The sequence below is a fragment of the Pseudopipra pipra genome, chromosome 1 (genome assembly GCF_036250125.1).
Source record: "Pseudopipra pipra isolate bDixPip1 chromosome 1, bDixPip1.hap1, whole genome shotgun sequence".
In the NCBI taxonomy this organism is placed as follows: Eukaryota; Metazoa; Chordata; class Aves; order Passeriformes; family Pipridae; genus Pseudopipra; species Pseudopipra pipra.
Window position 1 is genome coordinate 33,953,100 of NC_087549.1, and position 18,930 is coordinate 33,972,029.

Consider the following 18,930-nt stretch of genomic DNA (forward strand, 5'->3'; position numbering starts at 1 on the left):
GCAATAAATAAACTTCCAGTCATACAGTGAAAGGATGACACTTAGGGAAGTCAAGTCTCACACATACCATTTAACATGATTATAAGCTATATTGTTGAATAAGAGGTTTATTCTGTCATTTTCTAGGAATAAACTCAGTCATTATGCAACTATGCTTTTTCAAAAAATTTTTGCTTGAAGTCATGCTATTGCCTGCATTTTGTAGGCATGACTTCTGGTATACTCCTCACAGTGCTCCTTCTCCTACACCCCACGCTTCTTTTTATGTAGCTTGTTCCATATATTCAGTACCTGGGTGCAGTAAAAAATTGCCGGGACGCAGACGTGTTCAGAACATCTGTAGGAGGAGCCCTGTGAAAAGGAGAAAGCAGAAGGCTTGTCAGTCAGAGACCTCAGTACTGTGGCTGCGCTTCAAAGTCTGCAGAACTGTTTGTTACACCTTCTTTTTCTGTACTGAAAGAAAAGAGCAGAAAAAAAATTGCATTCCCCCTAGCTCTCCTACTTAATTTAATACCATACCTATGCAGGGGTTAGGTGGTACCTTGGCTGCTAGAGATAAAGGACATACATCTCACGTCATCAGACACAGGTGCTTTTCCAACATTTATAGTCAGATTCTGAGAATAAGAGTTAATTCCAGAGTATGACACCTGGCAAGCAATAAAGCTATTTTAACTCACCTGCATGAGTGACTAAACCCTTAAAAAGCAGAGGGGAGAGCATGGCTCTCATTTGCAATCTGCATTGGATCACTACATGAAAAGTCATCTTCCCACTGACAAGAAGGCTCATATTAAGTGACAGTCCATACGATCTTACCCAGCATTGTGAAGGAGCGTAACCATCCCTCAGTCAATCAACGACAGACCTGACTGCCTCATCCATAATGCACAGTACCTCTGCCACAGTCTCGTCCTCGATACTCCACTTCCTGACTTGGCTCACTATGTTATTAGAACCCTCACTCCGTGCCTGTCAGTCAAACAGCCTTGCTTTTGTAAGACCTGCTGCAAGAACAGAGGCTTGGCTTTGCTGCAGCAGATTTAAACCTGTGACTGAAAATGACTGATTGGTCTGGGGAGGAAGGGGCAGCCACTTACACTTTAACATTTTTGGCATTACTGACTGAAGCTCTGCAAAGCGGTTCTGTAACACAAGGGAAGGGAGGGAATATCTGGGGGCAAAAAGGAAGGGGGAGGGAAGGAAACCATGGAGTCATGCCTGTTCCCTCCAGGGTATTGACCTGCCACATACATTTCTCCTGTTTTTATTGTGGGACTGTGGATAAAGCATGGTGATATTGGTCAATTAAAAAAAACTCAAAAAACCACCCAAGCCCAAGAACAATCCAGAATTCTGCCCAAGGGGAAGACTGCATGGGAACTGGGGTGCGCCTTATATAATTAGCATAATGGAGCATAAATCACGAGGAGATCTGTGCACCCACACCTGAGACTTCATATTCAGACATGCAACATGAACTGCAAACAGATTAATAAGCAGAAATAATTTAATGAGAGCAAGACAGAAGACAAAAAGGGCCCCACCACTCACCTAAAAATGCGCTAATAGGAAGATGCTCTAAATTTCAGGGGAAGAAGCCACGGGAGAGGGAGGGGATGGGACTTGGTGCCGGACGGCTAGAAAAAGGATCGTGTTCTTGTTTCCACATACACCTTTTATTTTAAGCTTCACAAGCTAAACAGTTTCATGCTCCTCGCTCTGGCAGGCTGTAATTACACCAGAAGAGTGTGAATGTCTTTAAAAGGAAAATCCAAGCATCAGTGGCAGAGAAATCTTGTCTTTCATTGTCTCTGCACCAACAAACACTCCAGCCTTACACTAACATTACAGCACTGCAAAGTCAATACAGGGGATCACCATTAAACCTTAAATGCTATTTCAGTGATTACACAACATTCAGATAAGTAACTGGAAGTCTGTAATTTGTCTGGACAGACTTTTAAAAATAGTTCAGTTTCCATGTATTTGTTCTTAAGTCACATGAAAACTGACAAAAGCCCTGAAGATCAGGGTTACTGGAGAAGTCAACCTTCTTCTGACAGACACCAGATACCACATGCTCTTGGTGCAAAAGCAGAAATACAAGGTCTCTAAATGTCTGATCTTTAAATAGCGAAACTTTGACTCATATCACAAAGCACAAAAGCCTATGTGAAGTGAGACTCAGTGTTTAGTTTCTTACCTCAGTTGTACGGTACAGCAAAGTTTTACAGATAATGCTGACCCAGAAAGTGCAGTCGTCCTGACTGTGCTGAGCAAACATTGGCACCAACATGTTTGAATAATCCCCCACGATATGAAACTGCAAGTTTCTGACAATTACACCTTACTGCTAACAAAATTTACACTAATCCGAATGGACATACAACAAGTATTCTTCATTTTCACCCTCTCTGGTCTATATTATTTAGTTAAAAAAAAAAATCCTTTTCCTGCAGAAAGTTAGAGCCACCTTTGGCAAGTTTTTTCTAGAAAAAACAGTGGGAAGGTTTCTTTTCCAACTGTAATTTTTTCTTATTGATGGATAAAGGAAACTATCAGGATGGATCTACACATATAAAATTAATTACTCAAGTTTCACTGAATGGTTCTTGCACAAGAGCACAGTAATGCCACATTTTGTTGCTCATATTTCAGTTTTGCATATGGCAAATCTTTATTAAGAAGTAATCTTTGACAACTTTTTCTTGTACAGCCTGCTTCTCAGTCCTAGAAGGAAATGAAGTAAAGAAAACTGTCCAAATACAGGCTTGATAGCTTGGTAGGGAAGACAAGGCTGCAATGTTTGCAGTGGATACATGGTTGGTAGCCTATAAGAGCCCCTGCAGACACTGCAATTTGTCTTGAGAAACAGACAAAAATAGGAGAAATTCTAAAAAGGACCTTTTCAATTTTACATGGGGAGGCAAACAATTTTTTTTTGCACGGTGTTCAGAAATCAAGATGGTACTATAAAATGCTTTACTCTAGCCAAAGTGCTATTGGTGAAATTTAAAGTATATTTTTCCTATATAAGATACCTGTGACAACTGAAATGTAGTCAGCAAATAAAGGAAACCAGAGAAATCCAAAGAAACTACTTTTCATCATCTGTATATAATTTTTTTTTCTTTCTGTCATTCTTCCCCCCCACCACCCCCGGAGCAGAAATTCATAGTTTGCAATCACCTTTCAAGGGATAAAATCAGGAAACTCCAATCTTTAGTTGTTTCTATGCTGCTAGTATTATAACAGACAGTTCAAGGACTTGTTGGCATGGAGAATTAATTACTCACAAAACTTGAATCACATTGGCAGGGTACTGCAAAGAAAGGCTGCAATGCCACTCATGTAATGTGGCATAAAAATTACAAGGACTTTATTTCTAGGTCTGTTAAGAGAGTATTGTGCAGTAACTAAGAAGAAAAGCAACAGGTAGAACAATACCTTTTGAAACTGTAGATTTTATACCCATTTTGATCAAGAACTGTTCAAGATTTTTCAGTGCATTGACTGAAAGTGCTTAATTTGGAAGGCACCAAAGACAGACAGTATTCAAAAAAGAGCATTTTCCACTTTGTTTTCATGTCCACATTTTTACTCTGTTCACTTAAAATGCCATTTTGTGTTTGGCCAATAAAAATCTATCCATAATCATACACTTTTTTTATGAAATAGGGCACTGAGCATCCACAAGAATACTCCATTACAGGCTTTAAAGATATATGGACTTATTATATTTAATATTCTACAAATGTGGCTTCCACATAATCTTGCACAGGGAATCTGGCTTACATAAACAGATTTCTTGTTTGTAAATGTGAAATCAAACTTTGGGATAATGAGTGAGTATACTGGACATATGTCCATCCCCCGTACTATGTGTTGTGCAATGCCTCACATCAGTAATTCATGATGAAGGGGTAGCAAAGGGCAAACAACTTTATCTTCTCTGTACCATGGTGTTGGTGTTTTCTTTCAAGCATGAACATTGAGGACATCACATTATCCAAAGTCATAGGTTAAGGCCCACTGCTCTAGTGGTCTTTCATTAGAAACAAAAATGGATCAACTATGGCCAATAAAGGAAACAGAGGTAATAATAACAACAACAACAACAACAACAATAATAATAATAATAATGTGGACTGTGATTGTGGAGCTTAAGAATCACAGACTCATGGACTCATTGAATCATTAGGGTTGGAAAGGACCTCGGAGGTCATCTAGTCCAAATTAGCCCTGCCAAGGCAGCACAGTCTTCAGGGGTATCAGTCACTATCACCAGTTTTGTATAATTAGTAAACATAAGAATGAGAATTCTGGTTTCTGTTTCCCAGATATTAGCAATAAATGTGCCCAGTGAATTGAGAGTATAAGGTATCACAGGGATCCTAAATCAAGAGACTCCTAATGTGGCAGCAATTTGTGTTATGTTGTGTTCCTCATTACTATCCAGTATCCTACAGATTTTATCTCTGTAGTTAGATTTCCCTACCTCCAAAAATTGATATAGTTGTATATAATTAAGGTATAATCCAAAACAGATGTTTTGCAATTTAGGACGTTTTTTAGATTCTCTGATAAGTGCTAGTGCACAAAAATATATCAAGCACATGGAAAAGAAGCAGAAGACCTTGCCATTGCAAGTGTTAAGTTGCCTCATTTCGTTTATGCAAAAGATAATCTTAGATAATTTCTTCTTACAGGCTTCTCTGATAAATAAATGGATAAAACCTCTCAAAGAAAAAAAATCTCACAAAGAAACCTCACAAACCGCCACAAGAAAATGACCTTCCTTTTCTCACTGCAAGCAGAAGAACATCTTCCTATGTATTTTACTTATGACCTGCTGACTTGACAATTTTAGTTTTAATGAACACTTTTAACAGGAATATGACCCCACTGTTCTTTGTTTCCTTAAAATCAGACTCTCCATAAGAAAAATAGAAAGGCAAAGGACAACTAGAAGAATTCTCTTAATTCAGAGTTGGGATTCTGCTATTTTCAGTGTTTTATAATCTCCAATATGACCTTGGAGGTTGGTCACATTGGTGGGCACGTGGTCAGCATAATTTCAAAAACCTGCCAGTCTGCCTGTAGTGCCAGAAATCACTGCCACTGGCATCATGCTAACTGGAGGTGGCTTCATCCACTGTGACCCTACAAATTCCAGACTTAGTAGTTTACAGCTACCATTTTCAGTTCTTTCCTTTATGTTGAAATGTGTCCACCTGGCAATGCTGCTGTAGTCAAGAACATTTTGCATGCACAGAAACTCCAAGGCGAAAGGGAGTAAAAGGGGTTTTCTCAGCCACACAAATACAGCTTCTGTGAATCTTTGATGTTTATGTCAAAGGGTGGATGGACCTTTAAAAGTCTCACATAGTATGTCCTATGAATCATAACAGGTGTGTAGTTAGAGACTCAACAAAATTAGTAACTTCATGAGATTAGTAATTGCATGAAGATTGTGCAGACAGATTGAAACTATGTAATAAAAGGTCAGGGAGGTGAGATGTTGATCTGCACCACAGCAACCCAGCAGTTCAGAGGACTTAAATCTGTCCCCTAAATCACATTGCCATGACCACCAGTGAGTTGTAACACCCTACATCAACAATAACAACTCTCACTTTCACTAATACAGTGAAGCACTTCAGTGGAAAAAGCTGTTGACAGATGACTGTTTTGAGTTTAGTAATGTTAATGCTCTTCTCACATCTTACTCTTCTATCTTGAATTTAAAAGGCAAACACTGCAATCTCAGACTACCAGGCACTACCGTGTAAATCTGCAGGTCAGTTTCCTGTGGGAATATTGAGCCTGCAGCCATGGGAAACACATTTGCAGTACTGTAGAAGCCAGGAAAAAACCGGACCTACCATTTCTTTTTAAAGGTTAATCCCCTAATCTAGGTTGTAAAGTATAGGATTTACAGTGAACACAAAGAATGTAGTTCCTATCTGGGTCTAATCTAATCCTTATCTATTGGATTTCCAGCACACTTTACTAATCAATCAGCTATCTGCTCCCCTTTCAAATGTAATCTGTGTTCTAATTCTAATGATGTATCCTCAGTGCCTCAAGCTAGATTAATTTAAAGTAACTATAATTTAAAGTAATTGCAGGTAGGGAGAATCATAACCTTATATTACGTTTTTACATTGTAATTTTGCAAACAGTTACAGACAGGAAAGGAAAAAGCTTGCAGTGACTTGAAAGTATAATGCACACTTGCTAACCCACTTTTATAACTTTGTACAGGTTAAGGGATATTCTTAGTAGGTAGAAGTTTCCAACATTTCATCTGTTATGGTGAAACAACAAACTCCAATAACATTTTAAAAATACATAACTGTAGAAGAAATGATCTGCCTTTGAGAAAAGAAAAATATGTCTTTTATTTTAATGCCATTAATATAGCCGAACAGAACACTAAAGAACATTAAAATTAATGTTTTTATATTAACTTCAAATCTGTGAAAGTTTTAAAAGAAAATTCCCACATATTTTTCAGTACAAAGAATGCCTGCTGCTAAGTTACAAACTTCTAATAATATACAGTTACTTAAATTTATTTCTCACCATCTGATTTACTTTATTTTAGAATTTCATATTTCAACACAGCCAAGAAGTGCACTTGTCATACAAAAGAGCCTGGTATAATTGAGCCAGATGACGTGCCCCACAAGTAAAATCAGCCATTCATGAAAGCTGGTCACCAGAGGCCATTTCAAACAATGCACATTTCAAAGTAATCTAAAGTAATCCCTTTTTTCTACTGATTTGGTTTCCAGGCAGTCTTAAGCACATGTGTGCAGCAAACAGGAGGCTTATTAAAACCTGATGTTATATTGGAGGTTATAATGCCATTGCCTTGTGATTGAATTCCATGTCTGTTAGTCTTCAAAGAGAGAGGAAAAAAATCAATTAAATTTATATGCTTATTAAACATGAGTGTCACGATACGTGCAGTTTATTAGCACTTGCTAAATAATTAAGACTGAGAGAGATAATTAGACGTGTGCTAGGCTCCAAGGAGGCTTCTGATATCAGATTTTTTTATCTTTAAAGGAAGTGGCTTTCCAGCTACGAGGTAATATAATTACTAAAAGACTCCAAGTATTTTTCAAATATAAAGAGTAAACTCTGTGTATGAAGGAATCTCAGGTAATTTTAAAATTCCATTTTAAACCCACATATCTTTGCTATACTCCTGCTCTCTTCAGCAGTGTGGGGCATTATGAAAATATACTATACAATAACACACTGGTAATTCAGTGATTCAGTAAGTAGTCTTGCATTGGAAGATAATTGTTGCAGAAGTTAACAACAGCAACACAGTTTGCACATTTCTTTAAATTCCTGTTTAACTCCACTGGCTTTAGAAACTGGAAGAGTGCAGTTTTCCACATCTTCTTTTTAATTTAAAAAGCTTCCTTTCTAGATATGTTTGCTTCCCCTCAAATGTCTGAAACAAGAGGGATTTTTGATTTTTGATCTTGTAAATGGTTTGTTTCCCTAAATAAATGGACATGATTAATTTGATTATGAATACAGCATCTTTAGGACAGAGTATCTATGGATCTCCATATTTATTTGAGAAGACAGAGAACATGCCCATTTCCTCATGGTAATGTACACACCTCTGTTATCAAAGGGAGAGGTTATGGTAGGTTGTGCCATCATGCAGGTGGGTGGTTTTGAGTGGAAACTGAGCTCAATGCATGGCTGCTCTGGCTGATCTCCTTGCTGAGCACACAGGGGAAGCAACAGGGTCCTCATGGGGACCACAGGAGTCTATGTAAGGACTGAAGGGTGAGGAAGTATGAATCTACGTAAGTGTATGTATGTTAACTGATAGCATCATCTGTTCTTCTAGGAGAACTCAAATGTACTTTTAGCTGTAATGACGAAGGACTGACTACTCAGAAACACTGTATGTGCCATTCCCTGGATAACCAGGTGAGTCAGGTGGTTCCTCTAAGTGCTTTTAGAAAACTTACTCTATCATACTACAGTGCAGAAAGTGAAATTATTTATAGTATCAGCACTTTGTGTGTTTACATGCACAGTGAATGTGCTTATGTGAACGTAGGTCCACTACAGGCTGCACATGGTGTTTGTTGACTTTTTCTTTCACTTTCAGATCTGAACACCAAGCCTAATTGTTTTTTTTTTAATAATCCCATTATATTCAAATGAGTTTTACTTTCAATAAGTTCAAACTCAATTTAATAGGACTACTAAGGTAGACTCAATGGATCAAGTCCTGAGCACTGTTTGTAAAGCACAATCTCTCTTAGTAGGCTACTTCCTTTTGGCAAGCAGTTTTTCCAGTCCTGGTACAGTACCTTCACTGATAGACATGTAAAAGCTCCTTGACAGACCAAGAAATGTGTTTTCAAATAAGCTCCTCCCCGACAAACCTGTACTATAGAGAAAGCAGCCTACTAATAATAGTAAACAGTCAGCCAGACCAAACAAAACAATCTGTTACAAAAAACAGATGCTTTATATCCTTTTCCATAAAGACTAGACAGCAAGGAAGTTGCATTTCCTTGAGATGCTGTTGTGAAGAACACCACCCTGCCATCAGTCTTTGTAATCAGGAAGACCCTGGTGTTCCCCTAGCTATGTTCCCTGGTGGGGCACAAGGTAGAGCTCCAGGAACACGGGGGCTTGTGTCTGCTATCACAGTAATCCTTCCACTGCCCTCACCTCTCATCAGCTCTCTGTCCCACAGTCTCCACTCAAGCACACATCTGTGTACGCTTGCGGGGGATCCCCAGAGTGACCTGTGACTGACCCACCTCAGGGAAACTCAGAAAGTCATCGCCATGTGGCCATGCCCTGTCAGGTGAAAACAGTTTTGTACAGGAATGACAGCAAATACGAGCAAGGAGTACAGCTGATGGATTTTACTGCCAAATCAGGTGTCCAAGACTTATTTAGACCCTGATATATATGTTTTACTGTGCAAACTAAATGCGTCTGTTGGATTCAAGAGGACTGCTTGGCTCCTTAAAACAACTGCCTGCAGGCTTTTGAAAACATTTCTGGGACAAGGATGTTTTAAGATCTTTAGTATTATTTTAGAAAAAAGCAAAGCATCAGCGGCACAGGAGGAAAGGCCAAAATGTATGAAGCATCTGAATACTGAATTTCACCTGAAAATTAGTACTCCTATCCAAAAAGCCCGAAATTAGAGTCACATATGCCTATTCAGGGACAGAATATATCATATACTGCTTCGCTGTCTGAGGAATACCAGCCTGAATTTTGAAAATCAGTTCTCAGAGAGCTGTTTGAAAATAATCCTCAGTCTGAGATCTAAAGGACTCAAGAATGACTTCCTGAAATTATTCTGAGAATACCTTTATCTCGGAAAACATTTCGAAAGGGTAGCACATATAAATGCACCTTCATTTTCCAAGTGAATATGCCTGTGGAAACACTTTCTTCATCTTTCAAGTGCGCATACAGGTATTTCAATTTCACAGTGCTGGCTTTTGTAGATGAGAGAGCAGTTTTAAAGCATAGAAGATGAAGCTGAATACATTGAGGCAAACATTTTTTTATTTCCAAAGCACTTCTTATTAGGCAAAGTTCCTATTTAGCAATGAAAAGACGTGATTTTACACCGTCTTTATCAATTATATATACACACATATATATATATCTTTATAGTTAATTGTAAGCCTGCTCATAAACCGAGATTATACTAAGATGCTTGACACAGCACATACTGAATTATTTTCTCTAGCAGTGATGGAGTAGTCAGTTAACCTTATGTTGCAGCACCTGATTGTCCATTATGTACAAAGAAGGGAAGACAAGAATGGAAATTCGTAACCATTAGGTAAAAGCTTCTGAATAATACAGCATGGATCAGAAATGGCAAGGATCAGGATGTATAGGAATCACTCCCAGAAATTTGAGATGAGATAGCAAGCCAAAAGACAGGACTGTAGTGTTTTTCTTCATTTTGTGTAGGAAGGAATTTGGGAGGCATCCCAGTTTACAGTGATTATTGTGGGGAAACCATCAATGCTTGCTTTACTGGATGGTTGGGGTTTCTTTCCCTAAATGTAAATGAGCTGTTCTTATATGAAAGGTGTCTCATAAACTGTGTCAATGACCCAATTCAGGAATGCTTAGACCAACATATAGAGAATCCCATTCTCTGTCTTTAGTAGGCTCAGCTGTGAGGTCAGACCAGGCTGCTCAGGGTTTTACCGAGTCAGGTTTGAAAACCGCAAAGATGGACACTGCCCAAACGCTCTGGGGCCCTGTTCCGCTGCTTGTCTGTTCTGAGGGTGAAATTTGTTCTTTCCTATATCCAGTCTGAACCTCTTGTATTTCAAGTTATGCCCAGTGCCTCTTGTCTTGTCTTCCTGCCATGCATGACTGTCAAGAATGAGGTTCCATCTTCTCAGTGACCTCTCTCTAGGCACTGTAGCGCTACTGTTAGGCCCCCCAAAAGCTCTCCTTGCTCCAGGCTGAACAACTCTGCTCCCATAGCTTCCTCACACAGGACAAGAACTCCAACGCCAACCATCTTGATGGCCATTTGCTGAACACATCCCAGTTTATTGATGTCTTTCCCATATTAGTGACCTAGAGCTGGACGTATGTCGTGGTACTATTTCAGTTAGTCCTAGAATTTGTTATATAGTAGCGTCATGGAGAATATCTGTGTCTGTCATTGCCCGTAAGTCTGAGATCTTCTCTATTGACTTCTCATTCCACTTACTTCATCACTCTACACAGTTTAAAAGAAATCCCTAATATTTGTCCCCCCATTTAAAATTATTAAACGTTAAAGACTAAATTTTGTTCCTCAGTTGAAGGAATTAGCCAAAATTTCAGTCCTTATCCAAAGTCCTTTGAACTGAGAAGTCTTCAAATTATTTCAGTCATCACTGCTTCAACAGAAATGAAAACTGATTTAAAAATCTTTTTTGTTTGTCTCATTAATAAAAAAGTTGAAGCAGTTGGGACTGGGGAAAAAAAGCGAAACTTTATATTTGAGAAATGAGAGATTTGAAATACCCTCTGTCCCAGGTCCCATGTAAAGGTAAAGAGCATAGTTGGAATGAAACAAATGATCTTGCTAGTTTCTGATGAGCTGGGTGGTGTAAATGTTTCACACTAACCACACTGCATGCTCATAATATAGGAGCTAATTCATCTGCCATGAATACATTCCTGTGTATGTTGTCCTTTAAAATAAACATGCAAAAATGAGTAATTTATCGAGTTAAATGAATAGTTTTCCAGAGGGGCCACTTCTGTCCCATATGACTGATTTTAAAGTCTAAATGAAGGCAGATTTAATGCTACATCCTCTGTCTCACTATGTGAAACAGTTACTGCTTTAAATATGGAATTTCAAATTTTTAACACTGTCAACAAGTTCCAATTGTTCCTGAAAATATCATTCAGGCTGCTTATTTGTTTCTGAGAAGACTGCAGAACTCTAAACACAGGACTGCACATGGTGAATCATGATAATTTTCCAAAGCCTTTATTTACAGTGGCATTGCATTTGCAAAATGTGTTTATTTCTATATTTAATTTAAGAAATTTTGATGGAAAGTTTATAACCACAATAGAACAGTTTTATAGGAAGAGTCTCCTGGAAAAGGTGGCAAATCATAACCAGCCCTGCATGTATTCAATTTTACAAATCCTTTTTTATTTCTCAGTATCCTAAAAATTATCAAAGAAGTTATTATTCTTGACATATCAATATGATCTCTTAACTTCACAATGATTAATGTGTTTCCCTGAGTTTTTCTACACTAGAAATGAGGTTATTAACTTGCATTTTTCCCACAGAATCCTCCCAGTAGTAAGGGTTACTCATGTATGCAGCTTACCATAAGCTCTTACAAATAGATAATCTGAGACTGAGGGTCATATGTTTCTTAGACTAACACAGATTCCTAATAACTTCCCTCCAAAATTAAAGGTGCTTTCCATGGGTTACAGTGAAGAGCAAACAATGCCTCTTGGACAGAAGTTTCAGAAAAAGCCTACAAGGAGGTTGTAGCATAACTGCCAGTGTCTTCTGCCCAAACATTTTCCTTGTGGCAGAAGAATTCAACAATGTACGTTAATATAGAAAAACTTCCAGACTGCAAATACTCTGTTATTTGTGTTTAGTGTTCTGATGTGTATCTGGAAACCGTAATTTGCTCCTAAAGAAAAGCATTAACACTGTTTGGGAAAACCACTTACTGTGGTGATGGTGTTAAACAGTTCAAAAGACTTCCACACCACAGAAAGGAGGATGCCCGGAAAATACAACATCTTCATATCTCTGTTATTTTATTCAAATTTATAATGTTCTTTTATAAAATTCTTGGCTCTCCTTAGCATGTCCTTTAAAAGTAGGGTGGTTTAAAGCAGATAACACACCCTAAAACCCCTCCCTTGACCTTCAGGACGTGGATCATGGCACCCACAGAGCATAACCCACCACTCAGTCACCCGCTCGTGCTACCCCACCTTCTTGTTTTTCCATTTTATTGAAAGCTCCTAGAAGCTTACCTTTTCCCTAACTAAGAGAATATGTTTAGATTATAGTCATGTTTAAATCTGGTAAAAAATATACCAAACATTTCTGGGCATGAAGAGGGAGAATGCATCTGAAATGAAAAATGCACTGTGCTAAAGCATCGTATGGCACCGGTTTATGTTTCCATTAACTCCTACATTTAAAAAGCTCTGTTGACCCCTGTCAGAGGCATTTATCTTAACATTGCAATGATTTATAAAACTCTGCACATTTCTTTGCATGATTTTTTTTACCAAAACTAGACCTTTATTACAATATTGAGTTACATATTCTTTTTTTTCATGGAATAGAGCTGGGAAAGAGATACAGCAAACTGTCTGAGCATTGGCATCTGTTTCCTACACCTGCTAATGTAATTTTTATGTATCTGCAAATGAAATCCTCCTGTGTTTCCAGTAACACCTATAAGCATGTTTTCAGGACACAGTGTGGGTCCTCTGGGCCATGGCCGGGAGCAGCCGGGCAGGATGTGGCAGCCTGTCCCATCCTACTCCCTAGTCAGCAGCAGGGCACAGGGACAGCCCTAGCTCCACACACTGGGCATCTCCCTGGGGATGAGGACAGGCCCAGGCCAGGCTGGAAAATGCTTGGCAGGGCTGGGGGCAACCCAGGGGGCTGAAATGGAGTCCTGGGCCATAGGTAGGGTGGTGAAGGCCCTGGAGGGGGCAGGAGCTGGCAGCCATGGGTGCCTGATGGCCGTGACATGCAGGCAGCAACAGCATCAGTTGTAAATGACTGAATAAATATATCCATACAGTGAATAAGAATCAAAGCCATTATATATAAGTGCAGGAAAGTTTCCCTAGAAGTTGTAATGGGCAAGTACATTTCACCAGGAAATTGTTATGGATAAAACCACAGAATCAGCTATTGTGTGGGAAAGGGCATAAACAACAACAAGCAAAAATTGTGAGCAGTAGCATGTCACAAATCATCACCTTTACCAGTGTGATAAAGAGGGGTCTATTTATTATAAATTATCCTATCCTCCATGGTTTAAGATTCAGTTCAGCATCTACGCAAAATATATATTCACTGTTAACAGTCAAATGACACAGGTTTTATCTTACAGGTGAGGACACAGTGGGAAAGCAATTCTAGGAAGTAAATAAATGTAACCAAACAGCAAAGAGCTATTGCTAATATATTTTCTTTTTAGTGTGAAGTTGCTTAAAACGAAGGCAGCTGATTGACTACTGTGAATCAGATGGATCTCCTAGACAGTGTGATGAATGTCACAAGTTAGCATCTAATACCTGCCTAAGGCTTGAAAAACCATTCTGTATGCCATCTGTTATGGAAATATCCTGTTGAATAGGACTTTTGGACAAATTTTTAATCTGTCATTCTCTGTTTGTAAATGATATAGGGAATATAACACTTCCAGTATTTTTTCATGTTTTCTTACATAATGTCTTTCATATAAGTTCCTTGATTCACCCTGCAAAGAATTAGCTAATTGATTATCACTGGTATCAATGAAACAGCATTGAAACTAAAACAAAGAAGGATCAGTCTGACTTCTCAGAGTCCAGACTAAGCTTTCTGCTTACTCCCAGATGTGAGGCTCAGATGGAATACCTTAACTTTTCAATCTGAAAATAAATTTCAATACCATTACATGGTATTGAAAAAAACCAAAAAGCACTGGAAGGCTTCTCTTTTCTTTGCAGTGTGAAATGAAAAAATCTGAATCCTTGAAAACTAAACTGTCATCCTCTGGCCATCTCTACCTTTAATGAAAGACAAAGTGCAGATCATACATCCCTATGATATTAAATGACAAGAGTCATAAATACAAGGCCTCCCTTAAAATTCAATTCAACAATATTAATATTGAGGATGTTATACCAGAAGGAATTTCCAAAAACCAACATCCATAATTCCTTATGGATGATGACAGTCAAGCTAGACTGGACCATGAACTTGGATCTTTAATGATCATCCAGATAAGACTCCTTGAAATGTATTCCTGAATTTGTTTTCATTCATCAGCCTTGCATATGAGCTAATACTCTCTTACATTTAATTAGTCACTTTGCTTGTAAACTGATCACACACTATTCAGAAATTATTAAGAGAAATGATAAATTGACAATGCCATTATTCCACTTAATCCTCTATCCTGTAGGAATATAAGACAGACGGTGTGTCCTGGTCTCAGCTGGGATAGAGTTAATTTTCTTCCTAGTAGCTGGTACAGTGCTGTGTTTTGGGTTTAGCTCCAGAACAATGTTGATAGCACACTGATGTTTTCAGTTGTATCTAAGTAGTGTTTATACTATGTCAAGGGCTTTTCAGCTTCTCATGCCCTGACAGGGAGAAGGCTGGAGAGGCATAAGAAGTTGGGAGGGGACACAGCCTGGACAGCTGACCCCAACTGACCAAAGGGATATTCCATAACATATGGCATCATGTTCAGTATATAAACTGGGGAGAAAGCTGGCTGGAGGCTGCTGCTTGGGAAGTGGCTGGACACTGGTCATATAGTGGTGAGAAATTCTATTGTCCATCATTTGTGTATTCTAATTCTATTAGTATTATTGTTAGTAGCATTATTGTTATTATCTTCCTTTATCAAACCATTAACTACCTTAATCTCAACTCACTAGTTTTCTCACTTTTACTCCTCTGATCCTCTCCCCCATCCTGCTGGCTAGGAAGTGAGCGAGCAGCTGTGTAGGGCTTAGTTCCTGGCGAGGGTCAAACCACGCCACTGCATTTCTTCAGTAATGTGTGGTGTGTGTCACCTTAGGAGCTAAGGAGGGGAACTTGAAAGGATTTACTGATATTTACCTATCTACTAATGCAAAAATTTTCAGAGAGGTTTATTTCACAATCTTCATCTGTGTTGGTTCTCTGCCCTGTATAAATATGCAGCCACTGGATATTCTACATCTAAATTCTCAACACTATGTCTTTTCTCTCTTTGAAGATAAAGGCATTTAAATTGCATAATCCACAGGGCATTCAGACTTTGTAATGAAAATGACAACGAGGATTAAAATATGCTTGCCTCTGTGTTGTGGACTACCATGGCATCTGTTAACTGAGCATGTCACCTGTTCCAGCAAGTGCAGCACATCTTGAAGAACTGTAAGTTAGCACAGTTATGCCAGTGGATGAACTTGCTGATCCCATAGGCAGGTCATTTGTGTTATTTTGATACTTCGTTCACAGGTCCCTAGACTATGTGCTGTCACAGAGAAAAGTCCTCACAACATGCTTGTGCCTTAAGGAACAACACTTGCTGGCATTTGAACAGTAATCACCATCTGCTGCTTTTTTGGTTCATTACTGGCACAGACACAGGTAAGATGTCCTGCTCCATCCACCATTGTGTTTGAGTCTATCTAACAATATCAACTGACATCTGAACCTGATTTTTCTCAAGCACCTTTCGATTGCCCTGGAGCAAGAAAGAAGCTCAAAGTGTCTGTCAGCATAGAGGCAAGGTTCCTTACCAGAAAGGAAGCCATACTACAGATGGGAAGAACAGGAATGACTATTCTAGTGAAAATGCTTGTTAAGTATCATTTCCCACTTTCTTTTCTATAGATGTAACACACCAAAACTTCAGTAAAAGGAAACTTTTATAGTCTAGTAATCAAAGCTTTCTCTACTTCCACAGCCAACTATTACTGTTCCGGTCATCTGTGCTCACAATGAAATATCTCCCTCTCAATTTGGGAATTATTCTGTCTTGCACTAATGAGTGGTTATGATTCTTCTTATTCTTCTTATTTTTTTATTAACCAGCCTTCTAGGAAATTACATTGACAGCTGGAGATGGGGCACAGGCATTAGTAAGCCTTCTTTATTTACAAATGTTTCCTGAATTCTCCAATTTTTCTCTGATGCTAGGTGGTTATGTATTTAGTGAAAACTTCCTGCCTTTTTCATTCCTCCAAGAAAATCACATAATGTAAGTACATCAAAGCTGTTGGCTATAAGGAATTAGCAAGGGATCGCCCTGTGGAGGGTCTCTCAGACTATGAATACTACTAATAAGGTAATAAGTATGAGAGTTTCCTCAATATGTAATTGCTCACTCTTCATCTCAGCAGGTTTTTCTTTACCTAATCATCAGCAAAATAACCCATGTAAATCACAGAATAGTCTAGTTGTTTGATCAGTCCCTTTCTTTGTGTTAGCCCTTTGATATTTAACCTCCCATTTCAGCCAGCTTTACAAGGATGTTTTCCAGAGAAACAGTATGTCTCATCTGATGCTATATTAATCATTTGGAGAGAACGTGTATGTTGCTAGGCTGGCAGTAAGTGTATGCATATGAAAGCAGGGCCAGTCATGGGCCACAATGAGTTTCTTCTGCAACAGACCAAGAGCCCTTCATCTTTAGTGCCTAGTGACCTAGGGAGCAGGTCAGATATGATGGCTGCTATAACAAAGACATTTCTTCAATACAAAAATGCCTTTGCAGTCACACTAGCTAACCAGTCTGAAAAATCTCAATTTTATTTGTCTTTAAAATACTTCAAGATAACAGCACAATATGACTGACATGCTAGAAAAAAGGCTAACACATTAATCTTTTCCAAGCCATGACAGACATGCAAATTAACATCTGACTGGAGATGGTAAGCCTTTTGGCAAACTCTAAGTAACTTTTCACCTACTAACAAAAGCAACAGATAACTCCAGAAGAAAATAACTTCACCAGATAAATAAAACACTTGCATCTCTGTTTTAAAAAAACCAACCAACCAAACAGAAAAAGTTATTGTGTTAAGCAATGGGCTATATTGCCCCTTTCTTCTCTGCAAGCATTTTTCTTTTCACCCAGCTTGTGAGAGAGCAAGCAACCTGCATGCTAACTGTAGCACATTTACCTGTCGTTTTCTACAATCAAGCAGATGACAGTGAATTGTGTGCAAGCAGATGTTGAAAAGTAGTAACTTAGGATTCACTTGGATTCAGGTAAAGAATAAAAACCTCCATGTGAATCACAACAAAAGAAGCATAATACTTTTCCGTTCTCCTATCCTGGGGCAACTTACCCAGCCTGACCTGAAGAATAAAATTTCTAAGGTCACCAAAACGGAAAATTAATACCTTTACATTTATGTGTGTGTTACACTGGAGGTAAAAACTTAATACAGAATTAATAATCTTTTCAACAACAGAATAAGCTTTTACCCATAGAGATACATGACACTCTGCAAAACTGCTCAGAGATTAAGGTTTGTAAGTTGTGTGGCAAATATTATAGGGATCTTAGTTTCTATCCTGCTTCATGGGATGAAAAGAAGCGTTTAACTGCTTGTCTCCTGCTGGTTTTGAATGAAAATCCAATGCTTCATTAATATTTATCCCTTTTTCTTCTAACCCTACTATATATGCTCTCTTTCGGGAGTTTCGGGAAAACCAGCAATTATCACATCAAAGGTCATCAGTCCACCAGAGAAACTTCATCCTTAACTGATGAAGAATTGCTGTAGCTTTTGTAAACAATTCAGATCAGGCAAGAAAGTGTTTTCCCTCCTCCCTTCCCTCCTGTTACTCTGTTTGGTTTTATTTAATCAGCTTAGAAGACCTCCTTAGTTTTCCTGTGATGCCATACACTACCCTAGACATCAAAAAGATTTTTATACTGCTTTTACACTATTTATACAGAGGGAATAAAAGAATAACAATAATTTAACCATGCTGCACAATAGGTTAGTCTGAAACAGTCTGAAGGACTCTGCCTAGATTTCCCAAAAGATATTTTTGTTAAGATATGTTCTGAAGTTATTTGCAACTTACTTCAGTAGTAACAGTAGCAATAAAGAAAGAAGATGGTCCATGCAGACGAAAATGACAGAGATGATCAAGTTACTGAATAGAAATCAGAAGAACACCGAAAAATGAAGACTCTATTCCTGCCAGCAGCAAATGTTAAATAAAAAAGGTGTGAGTCAAATCTCCAAGATAAATCAAGAAACTGTTTTCAAAATAATGTTATTTTAAAAATAATAAATGTTGTGTTCATGTTACTTATCTTTTGGCTTCAGAGCCTCTATGATTGTCCATTTTGAAAGTTTTTTTGGCAACCCTAGGTACTGAAGAACATCTTTTTTTTTCTTCCAAATGAGAGATAAATTTTCCTAGACTCATATGATGCCAAAAATGAGATGTCTGATAAAGCAGAGTGAGCTGGCAATGTTAAAATATGTTTTCTTCATGACTTAGGAAGACAGATCTGATGACATGCAGTGGAAAGGGCACCATATTCATCTCTGTTTCCAAGCTCACTGGAGAATCGATGACCAAACATCATTAATTCTGAATATTACTTTTTTTGGCTCTTGTACCTTTGCACAATGAATTGATTTAAG

At 38.3% G+C, this 18,930-nt stretch overlaps 1 protein-coding gene across 13 annotated transcripts in view; it reads right to left on the minus strand.

The window, feature by feature from the left end:
* Positions 1–18,930, minus strand: part of SULF1 (sulfatase 1) — a 180,357-nt gene that overhangs the window by 63,968 nt on the left and 97,459 nt on the right. For 11 of the 13 annotated variants that reach the window (XM_064651280.1, XM_064651279.1, XM_064651277.1 and 8 more), the window contains one exon: positions 292–351. The gene's annotated coding sequence lies outside the window, so the exon portion shown is untranslated. Of the gene's footprint in view, positions 1–291; positions 352–819; positions 933–1,554; positions 1,731–18,930 lie in introns of those variants that run through there. The other 2 variants (XM_064651260.1, XM_064651275.1) reach the window with 2 other exon arrangements.